We start from the raw sequence: 24,226 nt of genomic DNA, 5'->3' as shown, positions 1-24,226 counted from the left end.
CATAGATGAAATTACACATTTGGAGCAAAAGAATTGAGAGTAATAAACTAATAAACACTTGAATTTCAGGTAGAGGAATCTACTATATTAGGATCTGAAGAAAGTATATATTCCCCTCACCCCCACCCTACCCAAGCCTCAAAATAAGTTCCAGTGAGAAGTCTTAAAGAATTCTGTGTTATAAGGTTATTGTCCTGAAAAAAATATTTTTGTTTGTTCTACTTTATAAAAAAATTGTTACCAAAATGCTACTGGGTTTATTTTTTTCAGTAGCTAGCTAAATACAAAGAAGATGGGGAACACTCTCCAATCTATACTCATATCAAAAGAGCACAAAGGATTATAATTTAAACCTTTATAAACTTGGAGAGTTATTATATTGCCTTTTAATCTTCTTTCAGTATTAAGTAACGCCATCTCCTTTGACCTTAACTGCTGGGTCTTATTCTCTAGCCCCTTAATTCTTTTTGGAGCTCTTTCCTAGCCAGTTGCATTACAAATGTCTTGTAATTTTACAGATAGATTAAATCAATCTATGGATTTATCACTCCCTAAATTCTATTTTGTACAATCAAAAAGATTTATATATGATCACTAACTATGAATCAGACTGTTTTTCAGACAGATGGTTATTTAACCAGTGGAATACTTGGGAAGTTAGTATTGTAAAATAAAAAAAATAAAGCTGGAAGAAGACTGAGGGATCAGAGATCTCACATTTTTATTTTATAGCTGAGAAAACTATGGCCCAGAGAGGAGAAAGAACTTTCCCAAAGTCAAACAAGTAAGAAATAAATAGCAGAACTATGACTTGAACACAGACCCTCTAATAGAAATTGTGGTACTTGTGGTCCTCCTCCTCCTCCCTACACATACACACACACACATACACACACACACACATACACACACACACATACACACACACACATACACACACACACATACACACATACACATACACACACACATACACACACACTCACATGCACACACACAGGTGCACACAAATACACATACAGCAAGAAAGTGAAAATGTTTTTATAGGAGATGGTGGAAGGCGTACAAATAAAATTCTGAACTCAGAATAAAATCATACAGAAAGAAGCACTATATCCATTGTTGCTTAAAATGTATTTCATTATAGACTTATATAGTTGGAAGGAAAGAATTGGCTGGCCCAATCAACATTTTATACATGAGGACACATGATTTAAAAGGTTTCTTGCCCAAGGTCACATGACTTGTTAGTAGCAGAGCTGGGAATAGAACCCAGGTCTCCTATAAAATAGTCCAATGTGCTTTCTCTATCAATCACAGAGTTAATATTACACAGAAAGAGTAATATTTTGGAGTCACAGAAGTCAGGAAACTGAATTATAAGGAAAATTGAATGACTAGGGAAATAAACCCAGGGGTCATGTTCATTACAGAATGACTGAATGTGAGAGCTAAAAAGGAATTTAGAGATGATTTAGTACAATCTTCACATTTTACAACTGAGCAAACAAGATCAGAGAGGTCAAGTGACTTGCTTAGTATCACATAGCTAGTTAATAACAGAGGAAGGATTAAAACCCAAACTTACTTGATTCCAAGCTTACTGTTCTTTCTTGTATAATAAGCTACTGTCTATATAAAATTAATTAAAATGTTAATGCATTATTTCTGGATTTGGGACTTTTTTGTAGGCAGTAAATCCACTCCTCCACTTTCCCAGAGAGTCATTCCATATAACAAAAACTACTAGGAAAAAAAAGAAATAAAAAGAGGAAGATGAGACAAAAAATCGGTACCACTCTTCCAAAATTGATAAAGCCTATAGATATATGCAATATATCCTACCTGTGGACCTCCCATACTGCAAATGAATGGGATGGGGCTGCCTCCTCATATCTCTTCTTTGGAGCCATGCTTGTTCGGTTACACTTTGTAATATTTATTATTGAATGTTTGGGGGTTATTCTTTCCATTTGCATATTATTGTCTCTGCTTTCTTGACTCTGCATCAGATCTCGTCCGTCTTTCCATGCCTCTCTCTAGCCATTGTATTCATCATTTCTTACAGAATAATAATAATGTTCATGTACCACAATTTGTTTAGCCCATTCCTTAGTCAATAAATCTATATTTCGTTTCCAATTATTTGCTCTCACCAAAAAAAATACTACTGAAAACATTTTGGTTTATTTGGTGATTATCTTCCTATTGATGGCCCCCTTGTGGTTTAAGCTTAGTAAGAAAATCCCTGGTTCAAAGGATATGAATGTTTAAGTAATTTTATTTACATAATTTCAAATTTCTTTCCAAAATGGTTATATTAATTCATAACAACAATCACCCAAATAAACTAGTATGCTTTCTTCCCCTAACCTTTTCAACATGGACTATTCCCTTTTTTTCATCTTTGTTAATTTGTGGGATATAGGATGAAATTTAGGGGCTATTTGGATGAATACTTCTCTTATTATTAGTGATTTGAGCATCCTTTCAAATGGTTGTTAATGATATGCAGTCCTTTTGAGAACTGTTTGTTCTTTTCTATTAACCTTTTTTTTGTGTGTGTATGTGTGTTTGCTCAGAGTGGACATATGACCTGTGACTTCATCAGTGTAGAGAACTCTTACTTTACCAGTGCAAATTGCCAATTCTTATGCAACCTTCAGTCTTAAGAGAGTTGCCTGGAACAGTGAGAAGTTAAATGATCTTCTCAGGCTCACACCATCGGAATATATCAGAAGGATAACTTTAATCCAGGTCTTTCTTACTCTGTAGCCAGCTTTCCATCCGTTATACTACATTGTCTCTTTAAAAGTACACACACGGACTACTAAATGTTGCACTGAATAGAGTGTTGGGCCTGGAGTCAGAAAGACTCATCTTCTTGAGTTCAAATCCAGCCTCAGACACTTACTAACTGTGTGACCCTGGATAAGTCACTTAACACCCTTTGCCTTACTACTTCATCTATAAAATAAGCTGGAGAAGAAAATGGCAAACCACTCCAACATTCTCGCCAAGAAAATCCCAAACGGGGTCATGAAGGGTTGGGTATGACTAAAACGGCTGACCAACAACAATCACACACACACACACACACACACACACACACACACACCACTCACATTCTTTGTACCTACTCAATACCCCGCAGTGTCATAACCTCTCCTAGATTTGCTCTAGCTATATTGTTATCAAAGGCCTGCTGGTCACCTTTACTTTCCATATTGACATGGTTCCTTATTAATCAAGATTAGTCCCTTATTTAAGGTTTGGTATCTCTATGTTTTCCAAATAAACCTAAATATTTTGGCACTCACAAATTTTAAATTAGATCTTCAAAAATCAGAATTACAAAGCTCAAATGGTAAGGGCCTGCCATTCACAAAATTGTTACATAATTGAAATTTCCAGTGCCCTTTGCCTCCTTGCCATCATTTCTTTACGCTTTCTAGTATTCCCTTTCAACTTCATACTTCAATGCCCTCTTGATCCTTTATCCTATTGCATGAATTTATTTGTGAGATCCCATTACTGGCTTATTTTTAAACCTCTACTAGGGGTCCTTGCAGTTTGTAAGATGATAAAAGAAGTAGGGCAAAGATTAGTCCCAATAAATGCATCTCTAGTGGTAATTTTTTTTCAGGTAATAGTGGCACATGATGCTTTCAGTATAGGTTTTTTTAGTGACCTTCAAATAATACCATAGACATCTAGTCAGCTAACAATCAGGAACAACTCTGAAAATAGTACAGAAACTTTGTTGTTCTCCATTGTGGTGTAACAGCAAGAGCCATCTGGAAGAGCCACAGTTTGTAAAACCTAAATGAACATCCATTTTCTATGGCCCCATTCTATCTCTGGACTATCAAAGGTACATCCCTGTTTCCTGTAAACACGTCCCTGATGTGAAAACTCCTACAACAGATGAGAATCCCATAAAGGCTAAACTAACTAAGATGTTTTCTTTGTAAACATTCTATGTATAGACTATTACAGAAATTGCACAGAGGGAGAAATATAATTAACATAATACATAAAGTTTATTTTCTTGCTTAGCAAAAACCCCTTAATTTCTAGTTCTATTAAAATAGTTTATTAATTTTATATTAATTACAGTTAGAGCACAAATTGGAGTTTAAGGAGGAGTTGTTTACGATAACAAGAGTAGTAGAGCTAAAAAATAAAATACAAGAGGTTTCCAATTATAATGTACCTACTTTTCCTGTGTTGCTAAGCTGGAAACGTTGTTGAAGCTGGGCTTAGTTCCTTTCATTCCTGTTTTCTGTAAAAGTTGCTTGAAAACTTTGGTTTTGTTTGTTAGATAGTTTTTAAGACCTTCAGCTAATCCCTTTCTGAACCATTATACACTCCACAATTTCTATACTTTTAATACATTTTTATTTTTCCATTTTTACCAACCTCTTAATTCAATTTAAGTTAATAAACATTTACTAAGCATCTGCACTGTGCAGAACTATGCTAAGAACTGGGCAAAACAGAGAGATTAGATGAAACTTGGTTGCTACTATCTTATAATTATAAATATAAATTCTCCTACTAGGAGAATGAGATATGTACTGATATATACATATATATACATATGCATAAACATACATAGATGTATGTATGTATTATACATTATAACGCATAAATACACCTGAGAGTTCTCTTTCTTGTCAAGACTAGAGACTAAAGCAATTATTTCATTGATATCGGGAACTCTGAGATGAGGAAGTTCCTTCTATCAATACAGATTGGTACTCCATAACTCATGGTTTTTGAGAACTGCCTAGAGTGCTGAAAAGTGAAGTGAACCATCCAGGCTCACAAAGCCAGTAAGTATCAGAGGGATACCTTGACTCCAAATCTTTATGACTTTGAGGCCAGCTCCCTATCTCTTACATGATGTTACACCTACTACTCTGGTAGAACTGATCCTAATATATACTTCTTTTTTTCCTTTTAAAGGGTCTAAAATTATGGGAAGCGTTTAGGTAGCTTCCATTTACTTGTAAAAAGCTATGGCCATTTTTAGTATTTATCATTCGTTGCCTACAGCAGGAAGTTTTATCATTTTTGTATCATAAACTCCTTGGATATCTAGTTAAGGCATGAATGCCCTACTCAGAATAATCTATTTTAATGAATAATACAAAATACATAGAATTACAAGGGAAGCCAATGGTTAGAAAAAATAAAGATGCATTTTCCCCCACCATTCAAGTTTGCAGATTGTCTGAAATTTATTCACAGACACCTGGTCTGTGGATCCCAAGTTAAGAATCTCTGGTCTGCAGTGAGGAGAATGACAACTCAAATTCTGACACCTGGGGAAAATTCTTTTGAATAGGCTATCTAAGTCATCATAATTCCTGTACATGGTTGAAATAGACTGAAGGTAAAGGTCATAAGAGTTGGGGTGGTTGAAGAACTAGTAGGTTACAGAATTTGAGGGGAAAAGGTTTATTTAATACAGGAAGATGTGAACTAGGTACTGAACTCTCTGAGGAGAGTCAGGTGGTGGCCTGTACATGATAGCATCAGTGATCTGGACAGGACGGGAGCCAACTTCAAAGGAAAGGCAGGTGCTGAGTAATGGGGCAAATGAAGGACCTAAAAATGTCAGTGTGGAGTGAAGACTAAGCAATCTCCTCCTCCTCGCCCAATGGGAGGTGGGAGGAGAGAGGGAGAATGGGAAATGATGTGAGGGAAGGGTCAACCAGCCTTGACATGTGCCGAAGATGTGATATCTTCAGGACATTGAGTACCAATGATGGAAGGAGTGTAAAAGAATGAGATTGAGCACCACAGATTTCAAACTGGAAGAAATCTTACTGTTTCATAAGATCATACATCTCTAGTGCCAGGAGAGACTTTGGAGGTCATCTAGTCCAACTGCCTCACATGTTAGATGAATGATCTGAAGCCTAGGGAGATAAAGTGAATTGCCCAAATTCTTACAGGTAGTACTCATCAGAGGTGAGATTTGAAACCAGCTTCTCTGGCTTCAGAGTCAGTTTTCTTTTCACTCTGCCACATTTCCTTATTTTATAGGTGAGGAAATTGGGACTGTTGTCACTTGTCCAAGGTTACACAGCCAACAGTCAGGATTTGAACCCTCATTTTTACTTAAGCCACATGTTGAAATTTACTGGGAAAGAGGGAGAGTGACCTAGAGGCCCACAGGTGACACAATAAGGATCTGGATAGGATGAAGTGAACTTTAAAAGAAATGGAGTGCTTGCTGAGTCGTGGTGGTAGGAGTGTGTGAAAATGGCAGGTGGAAATTCAGATTTTATTTGGCCTGTGTGGCAGAGAATATGTGAGAAAGAGCAGCCTGTCTCGAAGACTGTGGCAAAGAAGCTGATGTCTTTGGAAGAAAGTTAGGTTTCAGTGAGTAGTAGAAGATGGAAAGTGTGGGAATTGAAGACATCTAAATAAAGGAATGTTTGCTAACACTAGAGGATTTTTCCAGTGATTACAAGCAATAAAAAATTGGGGAATAGAAAAAGGGTAGAACTGAACTTACAGTGAAGTGGAGGAGGGGCAGGGGAAGTTGTAATGGTAATTAAGTTGGGACTTTTTTTTACTGTTTTCTCTTTTGGAGCACTGAGGTAATCAAGTGCCTTTGATGGGTCTGGCCTTTGTTTCTTTGATTAAATAGGGAGTCTTTGATGACCTACTTAAGAAATAAGAAAATCTAGTTCACATAGGTTTGAGTCTCATGGTTGTGACTCCTGAAGAAGCATTACATAGTTTTGAGTTGCGTGGTTTGACTCTAAACAGGGTATATAAACTCAGAGGTTAGCATTTTGTTAGGGGCTCTCACTCACTGGAAGAGTGTCGTGTGATTTGACCAGAGGAGGCTCTGGGTGGCTGCTAGAGCCCCCCGGCTTTGAAAACTCAGATGTTGGTGCCTCTCTGTCTGGTAACTACATAATCTGTTAGTCAGACAGCTAGTGAGGACTGTCTTTTGACAACTGTGTGGGTTTGCTCTGCTTATGCTGTCTCTGTTTGTAATTTGTTTGTGTTTGCTCTGAAGTTCAGGGTGCTGGCTTTTCCCCCTGAACTAAGTGAATGGTGTATGTATGTTTAATTAAAGTGAGATTGTTAACCCCTTAAAGTCGACTTCCTTAGAAAAGCAGATCAAAGGACCTGTGCTAACAGCCTTCCTGTGTGCTGGTGTTGTTGGTCTTACATAGCCACAGTAGCGGCAAACAGCATCGTTGTTACAGAAGCGCTATATCCCACCTTTTTCTGTTGAATTATTTCCTTGCTGAATGCTCATCAGGAAATCCCCAGATCAGGTAGCAGCGCATTGTAGAGAGGCTGCACAAGTGATTAGATGAATCCCAGGATCAGGCTGGCACCCCATCAAGAGGAAAAAAATCATACTTCCCTGCAACGTTGCTTGACTGTCTGACTGACTTTCAACAAGGAAAATTTAAGCTGATTGAAGGCAGGATTTTTTTTGTCTTTGTTTCTGCAGTCAGTCCCAGCATCTAGTACAAATAGGTACCTTGCACAAGTATATACTTCTTTTTTCATGATTTGATTGAACTAAATCCTCTCCCCCATTCCTCCATTGCACATTCCAATAAAGCAAATAGGCTCATACATGAAGAGCTCAAAGGGATCACAGAGGTTAATGACTTCATTTTATAGATGAGTAAACTGAGGCCTAGGGAGGTCAAGTGACTTGTCCAAAGTCACACAGATGGTGACATAGGTGGAAAGTGGATTGCAAGTAATTGAAGGCTGTTTTTGCCTTTCTTTATATTTAGGGTTAGGACAGTACTTTGTACTTAGGAAAGCGCCTGACACATAGTGGGCACTTAATAAATGACTTTTCACTTAAGTTGTTTTGACTTGGCTCTGATTCAAGAATAATTTTCTTGTGTGCTATTTCTATTGTACCATAGTGCCTCACCAATGAAACAGTGGGCATGCTAAAGCCATATCTAGACCAAGGCAAAATATAGTTTCACAAATGAATAGACCATTTCCTTCTTTGGTGGCCATTGGCTAAATCTATAGAAAAACTGGTTTCACATCAAAATATGTTTCGGTAGAGCTCACAAGGTGAAACCTATTTATTTTCATGGCATCATGGGGAAATTTCTGGATGATATCTTTAAATCCTCTCATGTAGCATTTCTAAACTTGCACGTTGCTATGAATGAAGGGAGTGTATGTAATTTCCACAGTAAATGCCACTATAAAGAAAGGCTTTAAGTGTTTATTAGGTGATTACATGACATGTTGGAATGAGAGTGGTGGCCCTCTAAGAGAGCTCAAAGTGACAATAAGGGTTAGGGGACACAGTATTGCCAAAAAGAACTGAGACAGAACAACAACGCAAATCTCATTCCCTTGGTTCCTTGGTCCCTTCACCCATCCCTATTCTTTGAGTCCCATTCTGTGCCATCTTTCTCATTCTATCTTTATTTGCCTCTGAACTTGCCCTTGGCTGCCATATTCTACCGCTCTAATGACTCACGGTTATTATCCTAGAATCCCTAGCTCTCTAGAAAGGAAGGAATAAGCATTTTTATGAAATCTACTATGTACCAGGTACTATGCTAAGTGCTTTAACAAATATTATCTTATCTCAATTGATCCTCACAACAACCCTGGGAGGTAGGTGCTGTTATTATCCCCATTTCACAGTTGAAGAAATTGTGGCTAACAAAGGTTAAATGACTTGCCCAGGGTCACACAAATAGTAAGTGTCTAAGCCTGGATTTGAACTTAGCTCTTCCCGATTTCAGGCTCTGAGCTCCATCCACTCCACCACCAGCTTCCTCTAGCAGCTAGAAACACAGAGTAACAGCAACATGAAGCTGGAAAGACCTGGGTCTGAATCCTACCTCCCACACTTCTTGACTATCTCTGTAGGCATGGGAAAATCACTCTGAGCCTGTTTCCTTCATTGCAAAATGGAGTCAGTAGTACCAATACTACCCAACAGCTTAGTGGCACAGTGGACAGAGCATGTCAGGAAGATCTGAATTCAAATCCAACCTTTGATACTTAATAGCTAACCCTGGGCAAGTGACTCAACTTCTGTCTTCCTTGTTTCCTCATCTGAAAAGTTAGGATAATTAATAGTACCTCCTTCCTAGGGCTTTTTTGAGAATCAAATGACATGTTTTAAAAGTGCTTTAAAATCCTTAAAGTGCTATTTAAATATTATGTTATTATTATTTTTATCATCATCATCATCCTCCTCCTCATCTCATGAGATGGGGAGCCTAAATGAGACATTCTCTGTAAAATGCTTTGTAAATTGCATTTGTAAATTACATTTGTAAATGTAAAGGTCAGCTATCTTCCTCACCATGATCTTCCTGGGTTTCCTGATCGGCTCATTCTAAACCCTGATTTATCTGCTCCTATTGCCAGACTGCTGAGCGTTGGTAGAGGAAGACATAAAATCAAACTGATTTCCCCTACTTAAAATTGATGGTACATAACCTCGGCTAGTCCCTCACTGTGCTCAGAAAGCCTTCGACTCATGTATTCTCCATCTCATTTCCCACAAGGACTGTTCTAAACTGTTCTTCTCTCCTCAGCATTCCCATGATATTCCACCCTCCACCTTTAATAGCAGATTACTTAGCCAACTGCTTCACTGAGAAGGTTAAAACCATCCAAACCAAATTCCTTTCATTCCTCTCTTTCATGCCTCAGAACTTCTCAGTAACACCATCTCTTCTCTTCTCCTTCCCTCTGACTCAAAGAATTTCAGAACATCAGGAATGTTAGTACTCCTCTATTCCAACCCCCTCATTTTATTTTATTATTATTATTTGGAGGGGATAGTGGTTAAGTGACTTGCCCAGGATCACAAAGCTAGTGAATGTCTGAGGCCAAATTTGAATTCAGATCCTCCTGACAGCAGAGCCTGTGCTCTATCGACTGCACCACCTAGCTGCCCCAATCCCCTCATTTTAAAGATAAGGCAATTGTCTTATAGGCAATTTGGATAGAGAGAGGCATCTATTGAAGTGCTCCTGGGATCTGTGCTTCAGGAGAGTAAGTAGCATTTTTTTTAAATTTAATACATTTTATTTTTCACCAATTATATGTCAAAATAATTTTTAAAAACATTTTTAATAGTTTTAAGTCCCAAATTCTATCCCTCCCCTTGCACATCCCTGAGAGGGTAAGCAATTACATATAAGTTATACATATGCTATCTTGTAAAACACTTCCCTGTTAATCATTTTGTACAAGAAGACTCAAATAACAGAAAAAGGAAGTGAAAAATAGCATGCTTCAGTCTGAATTCAAACAATATCAGTTCTTTCTCTGGAGGTGGATAGTGTAATTCATCATTTGTCCTTTGGGATCGTCTTGGATCACTGTACTGCTGAGAATTAGCTAAATCATTCACAGTTCAATTGTGCAGTTTGTTGTACAATATTGCTAGTACTGTATACAATGTTCTCCTGGTTCTGTTCACTTCACTTTGCATCAGTTTGTGTAAGCCTTTCCAAATTCAAGAACAAGTTATTTTTAAGACTTTCCATACCCCTCAACACCTAGCACAATGCCTAAAATACAAAGGCAGCTTAATACACATTCTTTGAATTGATCTGAATATTTCTGCCAAAGAAAAGAGCAAGCAGAGAGGCTATGGGAACTGAGGAAACACAGCATGAGGCAAAGTTACCTTGGATGCCCCAGATCTTTTCAAGTTTAATCATGTTACTGAGCCAAATGGCTCTAGAAGCTGCTATCCTCCTTTATATCTCGACATTTAGTTTCTGTTTTAAGATATTGATTGAAAGTTCTCTGCTGCAGAAATACTGATACTAATGAACCTAATTCAAACCATGCAAGTACTAAAACAAATGTATCTTTGTGTTTGCTCTCTTCTCTCTATTTCATGAAAACCCAAGTACTGAATCAATAGGGATGAGAAAAAACATTTTGGGAAAAAAAAAACAGTAGAGACTACTTGGATATTGGTTGAAATATAGGTTACACTTTCCAAAATTAGACCTGTATTTGACCTGAATATAACTATGAAGAAAGGGGGGAAAGGAAGTTAGGAAGAAGGGAGTAATTTTAGGCAAGGTTATTACACAGGGTATCTCAGTGTAATTTTGAGCTGTATTAGCTTAAAGTTCTGTTAAGTCAAAAATGTTAATAGCTTAAAACTGCACTAAGAATTTTTGAACACCCTGAATTAATCGTTTTACTTAACTTTTTTTTTTGCTTTGTTAGAAGAGACCATTCATGAAGTGGAAGTAATCTGTAAAATTTTGTAATGTAAAATCCAAACACATCAGTAGAGTAATAAAACTTTTTTTTAATAAAATGGGAGGGAGGGAGGGAGGGAGAGAATTCTGAGAGGCAATGTTCACTTTTCCCCTGGGTTCAAATGATTTTCACTCTGTAAAACACTTCTTCCTTCTTAGTGAAAATTAAATATATAACTGATTTAATTGTTGCATTCAATAGAACACCAGATTCAAAATTAGAAAGACTTAATTCAAGTTCAGCCTCAGATATTTTCTAGCTGGTGAATCATTTAACCTCCATTTGCATCAGTTTACTCAACTGTAAAATGAGGATAATAATGCTACCTACCTTGTAGGGCTATTGCGAGGACAAAAATTAAATAATATTTGTAAAAAGATCTTAGCCTAGTATTTGGCGCATAGTAATTGCTATATAAATGTTTATTCTCTTCACTACTTTCCCTTCTTTTCCAGAGATTTTCCTCTCTTTGAATGATGAAACTAGCATTAAGGCAGGTTACGAATTTTTATTTGCCGTGCTTTTGGCCGAGATAGATCAGTCACCAAAATCTAGACAATGTAAATCTCTCATCACTAATATATCATATCTCTTCTAACATTGTATTCTGTTCCCCGAATCCCTCATCTATTTCTTCTGGCTCTTCAGGTGGTCTATTGTACACTCAATTTAATATTCTTGCTTACACTTCACCCACATTTACTCAACCAGATTTCTCCTCTTTAGTTCCTTAATTTGCTCACATGTATATGTCTTCATAAAATATATAATGCTACTCTACCTCCTAATTTCATTTTACATATTGTTTCTTCTGAATGTTATACCCTTCTAAAGGTATGACCTAGTCATGGGTCTCTTCCCACAAAGTCTAAGTGACATACCTGTGAAGTCATATTTGCTTCTTTGTTTTAGAATTATTTTGCTTGTTACCCAGACTTTGTTATTTTGTGGAGAGACATCTGAAAGAATTTTTTTTGTTTTAGTTTGTTTTTTACTGGCTCCATTCATGGATCTCATCTATAGTGAATATCTGGGTATTTACACTACTACTCTTTGTATAGTAGAGATTCTCTACATAACTAGACAGTTTTCTCCTCTTTTTCTTTTCAGTTTGAAACCATTTGGATTAGCTTCTAAAGACTCTAGTTAAATATATTCTTATTTACCTTTGTTAGGTATATTCTATCCCTGGTCAGGAACCTGTTTTTCCCATATTTTAATTCATGTCAGTATATTTTATCCATATAATCATTGTCTGATATGGTTACTATTAAATATACCCTCTAGGGAACTGGGATGACTCAAAATTTTATTCCAGTTATATGGACCAAAATGATGCCATCAGTTTACTCATTGGATGTACTCAATGGTATGCAGTTTATGACATCATTAAGAACAAACTTTGTAATTCTTCTATCATTTGATAATTAAATTTTAAAGTAATAAGTCTCTAATTCTCTTATTACCTTTGTGTTAGCATAATGCTTGATAAAGTGCAAGTAGGAATGATTCTTGCCTGTCTTTGTTACTTTTTTTTTTACTTTGGTAGCATATTTTTGAATACTCAAACAAAAATATAAGACCCCTTTGGCCTCTGTTTATTGCTGAATAAATAGAATCAGAGCCCCTGACATAAACAAAGTCATTTCTTTCTCTCTCTTTCTCTTTTTTTCTCTTCCTTTTATCTTTTCTTCCTTCCTTTCTTCTTTCCTTATTCACATGTTTATTTATTCATTCAAGCATTCATTCATTTATCTATTTAATTATGCTAGCACCTCAGATTTCATTGGTATAGTTCTCTCGCAATGAGTAAACACCTTTTGCCAGTCCATAAATTTGATTATCCTACCATTTAGAGTCTTAGAGAGCTTCATGGGGCATTGAGGCAGTAAGTGACCTGTCTAGGTTCATGAGGCAGTATATGTATCAGAGACTAGATTTGAGCCAAGTCATCCTGAACCCAGGACCAGTTCTCTAACCTCTTTACTTCATAAGTGAGGGATTAATTGAATTGTATGAGTCTAAAAATGAAAGAGTAATTAATGGCAACTGGATGATATCTTTTTTAAATATGGCACTTAATAAATGTTTATTGACCATAGTTGCTTTCTATTACTATTTCTACTTTTCCGATGCAGAGCAGATTCACCAAATTAATTAATTTTAAAAAAGCAGGAGTTTTCAAAAAGTGTTTGACTTTCCAAGGCTTGAAGGGTTAACTCTTATAGGTTCTGCAGCTAAATATTTGTGAAATGTCCTATATTTTTGCAAAACTCAAATACTTCTTCCTTCAGGAGATCTTCCATTATTCCTCTAGTCAATAAATATGTACGGTATATACTAGATAAGAATGAAAAGACATGAGTCCAAGTCTTGACTCGGCTATTCACTAGCTGCGTGACTATGGGAAAATCACTTACAGTTTACAAGTCTAATTGGTTAATTTTCTGTAAAATGGAGGTCATAATAATTACCTTCTTGGTATGGAAGTATTGATGTAATGAAACTTCATAAGTTTTAAAAGTGCTACATACATGTGATTCATAACTAATGATCCTTCCCATTGTGCTTGTCTCACGCTTTTGTTTTATAACTACTTAGAAAATGCTTGTTTCCTTTCCTTTTTAAAGCCATACTTGCTTATCTTGTACATTTTGCATTTGTGTCTTCCATAAGTTTCCCTCAGGCCATTTACCTAACACTTGGGTGCATATTCTGACATCCCAAGGAAAACAATGAAATAAAGAGGCTGTCTATTAGTTATATCTTGCTTTCATAATGCAAAAAGATGATCCTTTTTGGTTATACATTTATGAAATGTTTTCCTTTATTTTTATTTTTTTCAACATAATACTTCATCTGTAAGTGTTAAAGCCTACTCAGGATTACCATCTATATTGCTGATATTTTAAAAGATATTTATTGCCTTTGAATGTTGGTAAGGCATTTATTTTTAGTTTTTTCTCCATAGCTACCATTTTTATTTGTTTGCTACTTATTTTATATAATAATTGTCTAATGACTGAGAGTTAGAAGCTCTTGTAAACGACATTGGTCTAGATAAACCATTATAGTTCATTCATGATTGTTGTATCTTAAGCTTTGACATTTCTGTTTTATTTTTTCACATTTATTCTCATGTAGCACTGGCAAAGATCCTACATGATTCCTCTCCAGAAACATATTATTATCCTAATATTACCTCAAATTCAAGGATTCATGATTTCATCCCTCCATTGATTAAAATCACAATCAACCCTTCTTCAATTTGATAGAACATCCTCAATCATTTCTATGACCAGTCTATATCATCTATCTTAATTGTAACCTAGATTAACCTCTCAACATTTGCTATTTAAAGCATGCTTGGGTTTATTTTGATTGAGGAATAAAGTGAAACATCATAGGAGAAATATATTGAACTTAGGAGAAAAGAGTTAACCCCAAGATTTCAAAATCTGTAGTGGAAATGATGCTAGTTCTGGCATCAGAGAACTTGGACTGAAATCCTAGCTTTGCTGCTTACTACCTGTTGGAACCTAAATAAATCATTTAACTTTTTCATTTTCCTTCTGCCTAAAATAAGAGATTTTTAATAGATGATGCCTAAGGTCCCTTCCAGTTCTAAAAATTGTGCCTGAAATGTTCCAGTACTCTTTCTCACCAGAAGAACTGAGCAAACAGGAAGCAAGCATGATGAAACCCTATAAATACAAATGTTTAATATATAGTTGCTTGGGGACTATTTCCATTTTTCATAGCAATGACACTTCAAACATTAAAAAACTAAACTAACCAAACAGAGAATCTATAAGTAGGATCCAGAAGTTGAATCTGTTGACTCATTTTTACTGTGTGAATCAACCCCCTGCAGTCAGGAAGTACTTAGGGAGACCACAGTGTACTGAAGCAGGAAATGGCACTCTGGGGCTTCTGTCTGAGCACCCAGTTTTCTATAAAAGTGTACTTAGGCATGAGGGATACTCTGGCTTAATGTTTCCCTAGCCATCCAACCCCCTCCAAAAATAACTAGGTGGAGCCTCTGGGCCCTCCGTCACAAGTACGCTCCACTCCTCTGACACACTAGTCAATAGGAAGACAATTTTTAAAAATTCTCTCTAAATATTTTTGTTGAATATTTGTCCTCCACACCAGTTCCACTTTTATTTTTTTTTCAAAGGCAATTCATTGGCACTAATTTCTCGCTAGTACTTGATGGTTATTATTTTTTATATTCATTTTTCAAAGATAGGTTATTTTACTGATAGATATTTAAATCCTCCATATTGCATACCACACTGATGGTAAATTCTTCAACTTGAAAAGGCTACAAGCCAAGACCAAAGTGGAGGGAGTGTTGGTGCATGATTCTGTGTGCAATTGATTGTGCACTCAGTGCAGCCTCCGAAGCTGAGATGCAACAAAGTACGGATCACTTCTCTGCTGCTTGTGCTAATTTGGGCCTAACAATTAACACCAAGAAAACACAGGTGCTCCATCAGCCACCACCACACCATCCATTTGTGGCATTAGTTATAGCAAATGGAGAAGTTCTGAATGCTGTGGATAAGGTCACTTACCTTGGTAGTGTACTTTCCAGGGCTGTTCACATTGCTAATGAGGTTGATGCACATATTGCCAGAGCTAGCTCAGTGTTTGGGAGGCTCCAAAGGAAATTATGGGAGAGAAGAGGTATTAGACTGACTACCAAATTGAAGGTCTGCAGAGCCATTATGCTGACCTCACTGCTGTATGCCTGGACAGTCTACCAACACCATGCCAGGAAACTGAATCGCTTCCACTTGAATTGTCTGAGGAAGATTCTGAAGATCACCTGGCAGGATAAGGTGACAGACAGTGAGGTCCTTACTACAGCTAAACTGCCAAGCATTCAGACTCTGCTTCAGAGAGCACAACTCCGATGGGCTGGCCACATTGTTCGAATGCAAAATGCATGCTTGACGAAAAGACTATTTTATGGAGAACTCACACAGGGCAAGCGTTCACATGGTGGTCAGGAGAAGCAATACAAGGACACTCTCAAGGTATCTCTCAAGAACTTTGGAAATGACTATGTGACATGGGAGACATTGGCACAAGACCATTCAGCATGGCATTCCCACATTAGAAAAGGTGCTATGCTCTATGAGCAAAGCAGAATTGAAAAAGCTCAAAGGAAAAGCAGAATGTGCAAGTTTGGAGTATCCACCCCAAATGTTCACACGGAAGATTTGTGCCTGACCTGTGGTAGAGCATTCCCGAGCTGGTATTGGCCTGATCAGCCACAGCTGGGCACATTGAATCTTGACTCAAGCATAGGGATGTCGTTTTGGTCCTCTTCAAGAGTGAAGGTCCACAACCATATACCATAATAATAATAATAATGATAATGATAAATGACATTCATGGTGAGTTGTAAAGTTCACAAAGTACTTTACTGTAAAGTTTACAAATCTTCCTTTAGTGCTTTACTGTGAACTTTACTGTAAAGTTTACATTACTGTGAAGTTTATAAAGGACTGCAGGGAAACTTAAATCTCCTGGTCTATACTCTGCTTGTGGAGAGAATTATGCTTAAACCATCCCTAAAAAATTTTGTTGGGAAGCTAGGTGACAGTGGATAGAGTGTTAGGCTTGGAGTCAAGAATTTTGTGAGTTCAAATGGCCTCAGATACTTAGTAGCTGTATGACCCTAGGCACATCATTTAACCCTTTGCCTCAGTTTCCTCATCTGTAAAATGGATTGGAGAAGGAAATGTCAAACCACTCCAGTATTTTTGCCAAAAAACCCCAAATGGGTTCATGAAGAATTAGACACAACTGAAAATTGACTCAACAACAAAAAGCTTTTGTTTACTTTCTCCTTTAAAATGCCCAGAGGATATTTGCCTGCCACCATTTCTGTGGGATGCCAGTAACTCAGATGTAAAATGATTTTGTATATTTGGGTCCTAAACACTACTAACGGGATATTTAGAGTTGGTGCCCCCATAGGCCTTAACGATTTGTTAATGATACTTTGCCTGTCATTCCTTAAATCTGTTTTTAATTCAGCACTAATACTTAAATCATAAGGATTCACTGGATCTCAGACTTCCTATCTTTTGTATAGAGTCATTAAGGACAGGGAACTGGGAGAAAATTTGTATTGTTGTCCCTTCTTTCTCTGTCTTTCCTTTTCACTTGGAATATCCCCAAGTTCAAAGATCAGTTTCTTTCCTCTCTAATTATTTTCTTCCCCTATTTCTCCAAGAAGGTATGCTGTAGGATCACTGCATGTGTGTGTGCTTGTGTGTGTGTGTGTGTATGTGAGTGTGTGTGTGTGAGTGTGTATGTGAGCATGTTCACTAAGTGTTTGACCTTTCAGAAAATGCTGAAAATTTCTTCCTTGTCAGGGAAAAGGAGGGTCCAACATCTCCTTACTAAAGGTCCTTCATGCTAAAAATTCTCCATGTAATCAATAATAAATTTATATTTTATTTACACTGTATAACCTTTTTCCTTTTAAAAGTCTTGTCTAGAAGGCAAATGATTTATGTCATTTTGCATGAGGTGCTAATTATGTTGCACTCCAAGTAGAGTATCAGGGGAGAAAACAATTGCATTGGGCCACGAGAAATGTTCTTTCAATGGGCTACAGAGGGATAGCTTTACTCATTTTTTGAAGGGGTAACCAAGAAAAAAATTCTTATAAGGGAACCTAAGCTAGTAACTATACTAGTAATATATGCTTATGCCTTTAAAAAACAGTGGCATGACTTTAACTGGAACACCTTAGAACAGAAATTCTTAGATTTTGTTGTGCCATGGATAACTTTGGAAGTCTAATGAAGCCTATAGACCCTTTCTTAACAATAGTATTTTAATTGCATAAAATGAAATACATCAAGATTCAAGAGGGAATTAGTTATATTTAGATACATGTATACGTGTTGTTGTTCAGTCATTTTCAGTCATGTCCAACCCTTTGTGACCCCCTTTAGGATTTTCTTGGCAAAGATACTGGAGTGCTTTGCCATTTCCTTCTCCAGGTCATTGTTACAGATAAGAAAACTGAGGCAAACAAGGTTAAGGGACTTGCTCAGGGTCATACAGCTAGTAATTATCTGTGGTTAGATTTGAACGCAGGAAGAGGAGTCTGACTCTATGTCCAGCACTCTACCACCTTGCTGCCCCACATGTATGTGTGTGTGCATGTGTGTGTACATATTGATATATGTTGTTGTTCAGTCATTTCCATCATGTTTTGACTCTTCATAGAGAAGGAAATGGCAAACCATTTTAGTATCTTTGCCAAGAAAATGTTCACCAAGAGTTGAATTGATATATAGGTAAATTCATACGTGCACACATGCATAATATAATTAATGTGTTATAATACAACATATGTATGTATACATACACACCTTTTTTTCAGTTCGCAGACCCTGGGTTAAGATCCCCTGACTTAGTGCTTTACTAGGGACAATACGAATAGCAGAGATAACAGCAGTCTTGGAGGGGAAAGACCTGCTAGTCATAACCATCATACTTAGCTCCGTGATTGTGGAACTGTCACACAACCTCGACATCCTCTGTGGTCAACAGTGATGATAATTCTCCCATGACATTGTTCATAGGATGTTATGAGAGAACTGCTTTATTTGCCTCAGAGCTTTACATAAGTGAATTATAAGTAAATAGTTTGTTTAAATGTGAAGGAAATGTACAAATAACAGGAGCCACCAACTGCATCTAAGATTTTGGGGTTTGCAAGGAAAGCAGTTTTGACATAAGGCTAATTGGACCTAAACTTTAGACAGAAAACAAATATTCCCCACCCCCACCCTTTTTTCAATCACTTGGGGATCTGAAAGGAAAAACAAAACAAAACAAAACAAAAACCTCTCATCCTGGATTTGCGGTTGGGAGCACAGGGAATTAGCAAAAGAGAAGCATGATGAAAAAGAGAGCCTGGGAAAGAATTTTAATGCTTATGCTGCTGAATTAAATGAGTAATCAGAATCTGCATCACTTTTTTGAAATGAATATGGCTGCACTCAATGATTCACTCCATTTTGAACAATCATATACCCTTGAATCAAGGTACTCTCCAAGGCCTATTCCACCCCTAACTTTCTGATGTTATGATTTCCTGGAATTCTGATTTGATTATGCCTCATTGGATATTATAGGAAAAGAAGGAAATATGAGAGAAAAGCTATGTGTGCAAGGAAAATAGCCTTTAGAGGAAAATTCTATCCATTTAATCTTATCTGTCATTGGTTTTTTATTTTTATTGTATTTTTTTTAATCTTCCTTACTAAAGGCAAGTGATTACCCAGCTGGAGGAAACTTCTGTTCGGAGTTTCCAAATCATAACCATTGAATCCCAGAATATCAGAGTTGGAAGGAACTTCAGAAGTCATATAGTTTAACCCACACCTGAACAAGAATCCTCAACCAGTGGTCATCCAGGCTTTGCCTGAAGACCTATAGTGAGGGTGAAATTCTAGTTCCGCCTATTTCATTTTTGATAACTAACTGTAAGGATATGTTTTCTTACACTGAGCTAAAACTTACTTCTTCACAACTTCCATCTATCTCTCTTAGTTCTGACTAGTTCTTGTTGTCATGGGGATACTCCAATTCATAACAGGGTTTGTTACAATGTATAGAACAGATTGTTTGGCATGGTTTTTAGGCTCCTTGGAAAGGGACTAGAATGTTATAGAATTGGCTTTCAGCATGAAGTAGAATTTTTGGAATGTTTGAAACAAGAGGAAATTGATCATGAAAATCAATCAATTAATCATCCATTGAGCACCCGCTATATCTATTTAACTCTACAGAGGCCTTCAAGAACTGCCACTTTGATAACACTATATCTCTACTGAGGAAATATTCATCGTAGCATTATGAAGTTATCTGAACTCGTTTGCCTAGTACCCAAGGTCCTCCATAACCTGTCTTGGCAACAATTCTTTGAATTTAATTCTCATTAAAACTAATATAATTAGGATGTTCTCTCTTCCATCCTAAGACCTTATGGATTCTTAACTTCTTGTCTTTGTCATATGATTTGCCCTGGCTTGAGTGCCACTCCCCTCTCTTTCTACTGATCTAAAACCTAGCCATTTTCAAGGCCAAGCTTAAATTATCATCATCTCCATGACGTTTTCTCTGAACTGAACTGCCCAGTCAGCTAATTGATGTGTAACTTTACTAACAATCTTAATTCTAATAAAGATGACAGAAATCCATTGCCTTATTAAAATATATTAAAAACAATGTAAATGCTTTGTAAGACTATCTTACCAATAGTCTTCTTTGTTCCTCCTTGAAAAGGAAAAAGACAGAGGGTCAGAGAGAACAAATCAGGAAAACACAGAGAGGAAATTCTAAGCATAGACATGGACTTGATGCCCCTAAGGAAGGCCTGTGGGCTATTGCTTTTCCAGTTCTTTAATTCATATAAACTTTGCAGATGCTGAAGGAAGTTGTATTTCACCAGAGTAGAGAAGTTTGTTAGCAATCTCAAATTATATCCTCTATCATAAGAGCACTGACCAGAAGAATACTCTAAGTCTTGAAAACTGTAAAAGTGTAGGCCCATCAGATGTGGGAAAGGTCTCTCGACTTTTGAGCTTTCTGAGTTCCTTCCCCTCCCCCCTCCCCAAGTAATACTATAAGCTTTATAATTATATATTGGGGAAGCTAGAGATGGAAATGTGCATGCATGTGGTGTATGTATATGTATGCATGTGTGTATATATATAATATATATATATATGTAGATGCATATATTCTTTATAGTTTATGTTGAGTCAAATGCCGTCTATCCTATATTAAAAGATTTGTTATCCTGAGTTCATACATGGAATCTTTGGCTGCTTTTCCTTTTGAGGAATAGGGAAGGAAGAGTCAGGGGAAAATTCTAATGTACCGGGGGGAAACCTAGTCAGGAGCACAATTAGAAGAGACAAGTTGCATTGTTTTCCATGTGAACCCAGACAATAGCTTTCTGGGCCCATAAATACAAAAGAATCTTTCTGTCTCCATCTTCCATACACATGTAAGTTGAATGTTAACTTTGTTCTCTGGTTTTAAAAACCTAATACTCAGTCTGCACCCACATATCCTGAAATTTTAGTAAAATGAAACAAAAAGCATAAAAATCTTTGCTCTACAAAATAGAAATTAATGTTTATAACATGAAATAGATTCCAAAGGAAAAAATGCCAACAGATTTCCCTGGCTTTGTGGAATTTGCCATTGTTAGAGTTACTTAAGTTTCGTAAATTAAAATTTTACTGGATCCTCTTCTGAATGCCAACTAGGTGGCTAGGAAATTTGGAAACTTTAAAGAGATGAATACAAATGCCTGAATTTGTGTTAAGAAATAACTGTACCTTGTAGGATAGGGAAATCTGGCTTGGCAGTATTATACATGGGAAAACTAAAAAGACAGGATCACTGTGGTTTACCATAGATAAGAAAAACGTGTGATGCGTCTTGGAAAATTTCATGGTCCCTGCGGCTCCAATAAGAATCCTAATATCTAGTACACTTGACATTTTGCTGTATTATGTACTGATCAGACTGCAACATTCAGGAGGGAGACAGTGGACTTGTAGACAGAAGATTGGATTCCAATACCAAGTTCTCTATTGATTGGCTGTGTGACTTTGTACTAATTAGTTTATTTTAGAGGGTTTCAATTTCGTTACCTATAAAATAAGGGTGTTGAACTAAAATGATCTCTAGAGATCGTTTCAGTTCAATACAACAGGTACTAGTTAAGTACCTCTTGTGTACAAAGTACTGTGTAAGGTTCTGGGAGTAAAAAGACAAAACGTTAAAGGGATCCCTTCTCTCAATACACTTAAATTCTATGGGGAGTTCAGCACTGACATTCCTTGATTCTAACATTGCATTTAGTTCTAGATACACATTTTAAAAAGACTATTGACAAATCAAGCAGTATCTAAAGAGGTATATTAATGTCTGCTGGGACTAAAAGGGATTTCACAGAAGAATTCAATGAGCCAGTCGATCCTGAAATCAATAGGCCTTTTGGTGAGTATATGTAAGGGAAAGTCACATGATTTGGCTGGGGATAACCAAGGGAGTATGAAGCAGAGACAACACAGACAGTGAACTTGGTCAACCCCACAAGGCCTACATATTGGGTCTAAGACTAAGATCTCCAAAATGGGACTGGAGTGGAGCAATATATAAGGAGTGGCTACTCACAGAATAATGTCTTCTATTCATACTTCATTGCTCTCAGGAGGCTGGTGTCTTACTGAGTGTAGATAGTCTTTCTACTGGCTTGATACTCCGCTGAATCTACTCCTTGCCAATTATGGCAAAAGAAAGAAAGAAAGCAAGAGAGAGAGAGAAAGAAAGGGAGGAAGGAAGGGAGGAAGGAGAAAGAGAAAATTTTTTAAAGAAGTAGATACGACCAATCATCACAACAAAAAAGAAGATTGTATTTGAATCAATGTTCAAAGAGTTGATTGATGAAGGGGCAAAGGCTAAATTAGCCTTCCTCTAAGGGAAGGAAACAGTAATTAAGGGAAGTTGGTAGAAAACGCTAAAGGCTTGTTTGCTTTGCATGTGAAAGAAAAAAGGAACTTAAAAAAAACCTCAGTGATTTTATTAGTATAAAAAGATTTTCCAGAGTCCAACATTATTAGAAAATACTAGAAAACAATAGAAAACTAGGAACAAAGGAAAAGCTTTTGGAAATTAACACTAGAGTTAAGTGCAGGATGAATTAAAAGCTAATTTTAAAAGTTGATTTAGATGCTGCAAGTAGATGTGTTATTGCACATTATGTGAGGGTTTTCAAACCAAAGTAAGATCTAAGTGAAAGTTACTTTAAGGGGTGCTTATATTTTGGAAATATGTAAAGGAACAATTGTCCTCAATAATAGAGCTCAAGTAATTATAAATCCCTAATCTGTCTGACTATCCAATTCCTAAGAGGGAGATGGGAATGAGGAAAAGGAAAACAAATGAGGAATGGGAATGGAAAGGAAACCTAATTTAAGTCAAATGGCACTTCCATCAGAGGATCATGGATTTACATCGGGGACCTTAGAGGCCATTTAGTACATTGCATTCATTTTACCTATTCCCTTTTCTCAGATAAATGTATAGCAAAATAATGACAGATTTTTTTACTTTATCCAGAGTTCTTTCTAGGTATAAGTGGGCAATAATATTTAACTGTAAGGCTTAATTTTCAATTTTCCTTAACTTCTATTCTGTCCCTTTACGTAATACAGAAAATTAAGAGTAATCAAATGAACAGACCTTGAATTCAGAAGGAAGGATGTAAAAAAAAATTCCTTAAGATATTGCATGTTGTCCTGAAGATGTGAAAACAAATTCAATTCAGAAGTATACTTTGTAGTTGTTCAGTTTTTTTCAATCCTGTCTGATTCTTTGTGACTCCATTTGAGGTTTTCTTGGCAAAGATACTAGAGTGGTTTGCTATTTCCTTCTCCAGTTCATTTTACAGATGAGGAAACTGAGGCAAACACAGTTAAGTGATATGCCTAGGGTCACACAGCTAGTAAGTACAGGAGGCAGGATTTGAACTCAGGTCTTCCTGACTCCAGGCCTGGTGCTGTGCCACCTAACTGTCCCTTAGAAGTATATAGCCTACAGTATATATAGGCCCTGTGCAATGAGGGAGTAGTATGGGAAGGAGCTAAGTTAGATCTGAAATATAATAGTTTTGGCTCATTTATAAGGAAATAGATATTTTAGCAATGACAAAATATCTCTAGACAACTGGAATGGTAGAAAAAGTCAAGAAGATAAACAGTCAGGAAAGGTTAGATTATTTCGGCAGGACTGTGTGTGTGTGTGTGTGTGTGTGTGTGTGTACATATATAGACACACATATATTGAAAAAGAGAACATGCACAGTTTTTAAGTGGGTAGATATATTAGGTGA

The sequence above is a fragment of the Trichosurus vulpecula genome, chromosome 2, assembly GCF_011100635.1.
Source record: "Trichosurus vulpecula isolate mTriVul1 chromosome 2, mTriVul1.pri, whole genome shotgun sequence".
Lineage (NCBI taxonomy): Eukaryota > Metazoa > Chordata > Mammalia > Diprotodontia > Phalangeridae > Trichosurus > Trichosurus vulpecula.
Note: the sequence above shows the minus strand (reverse complement) of the source record.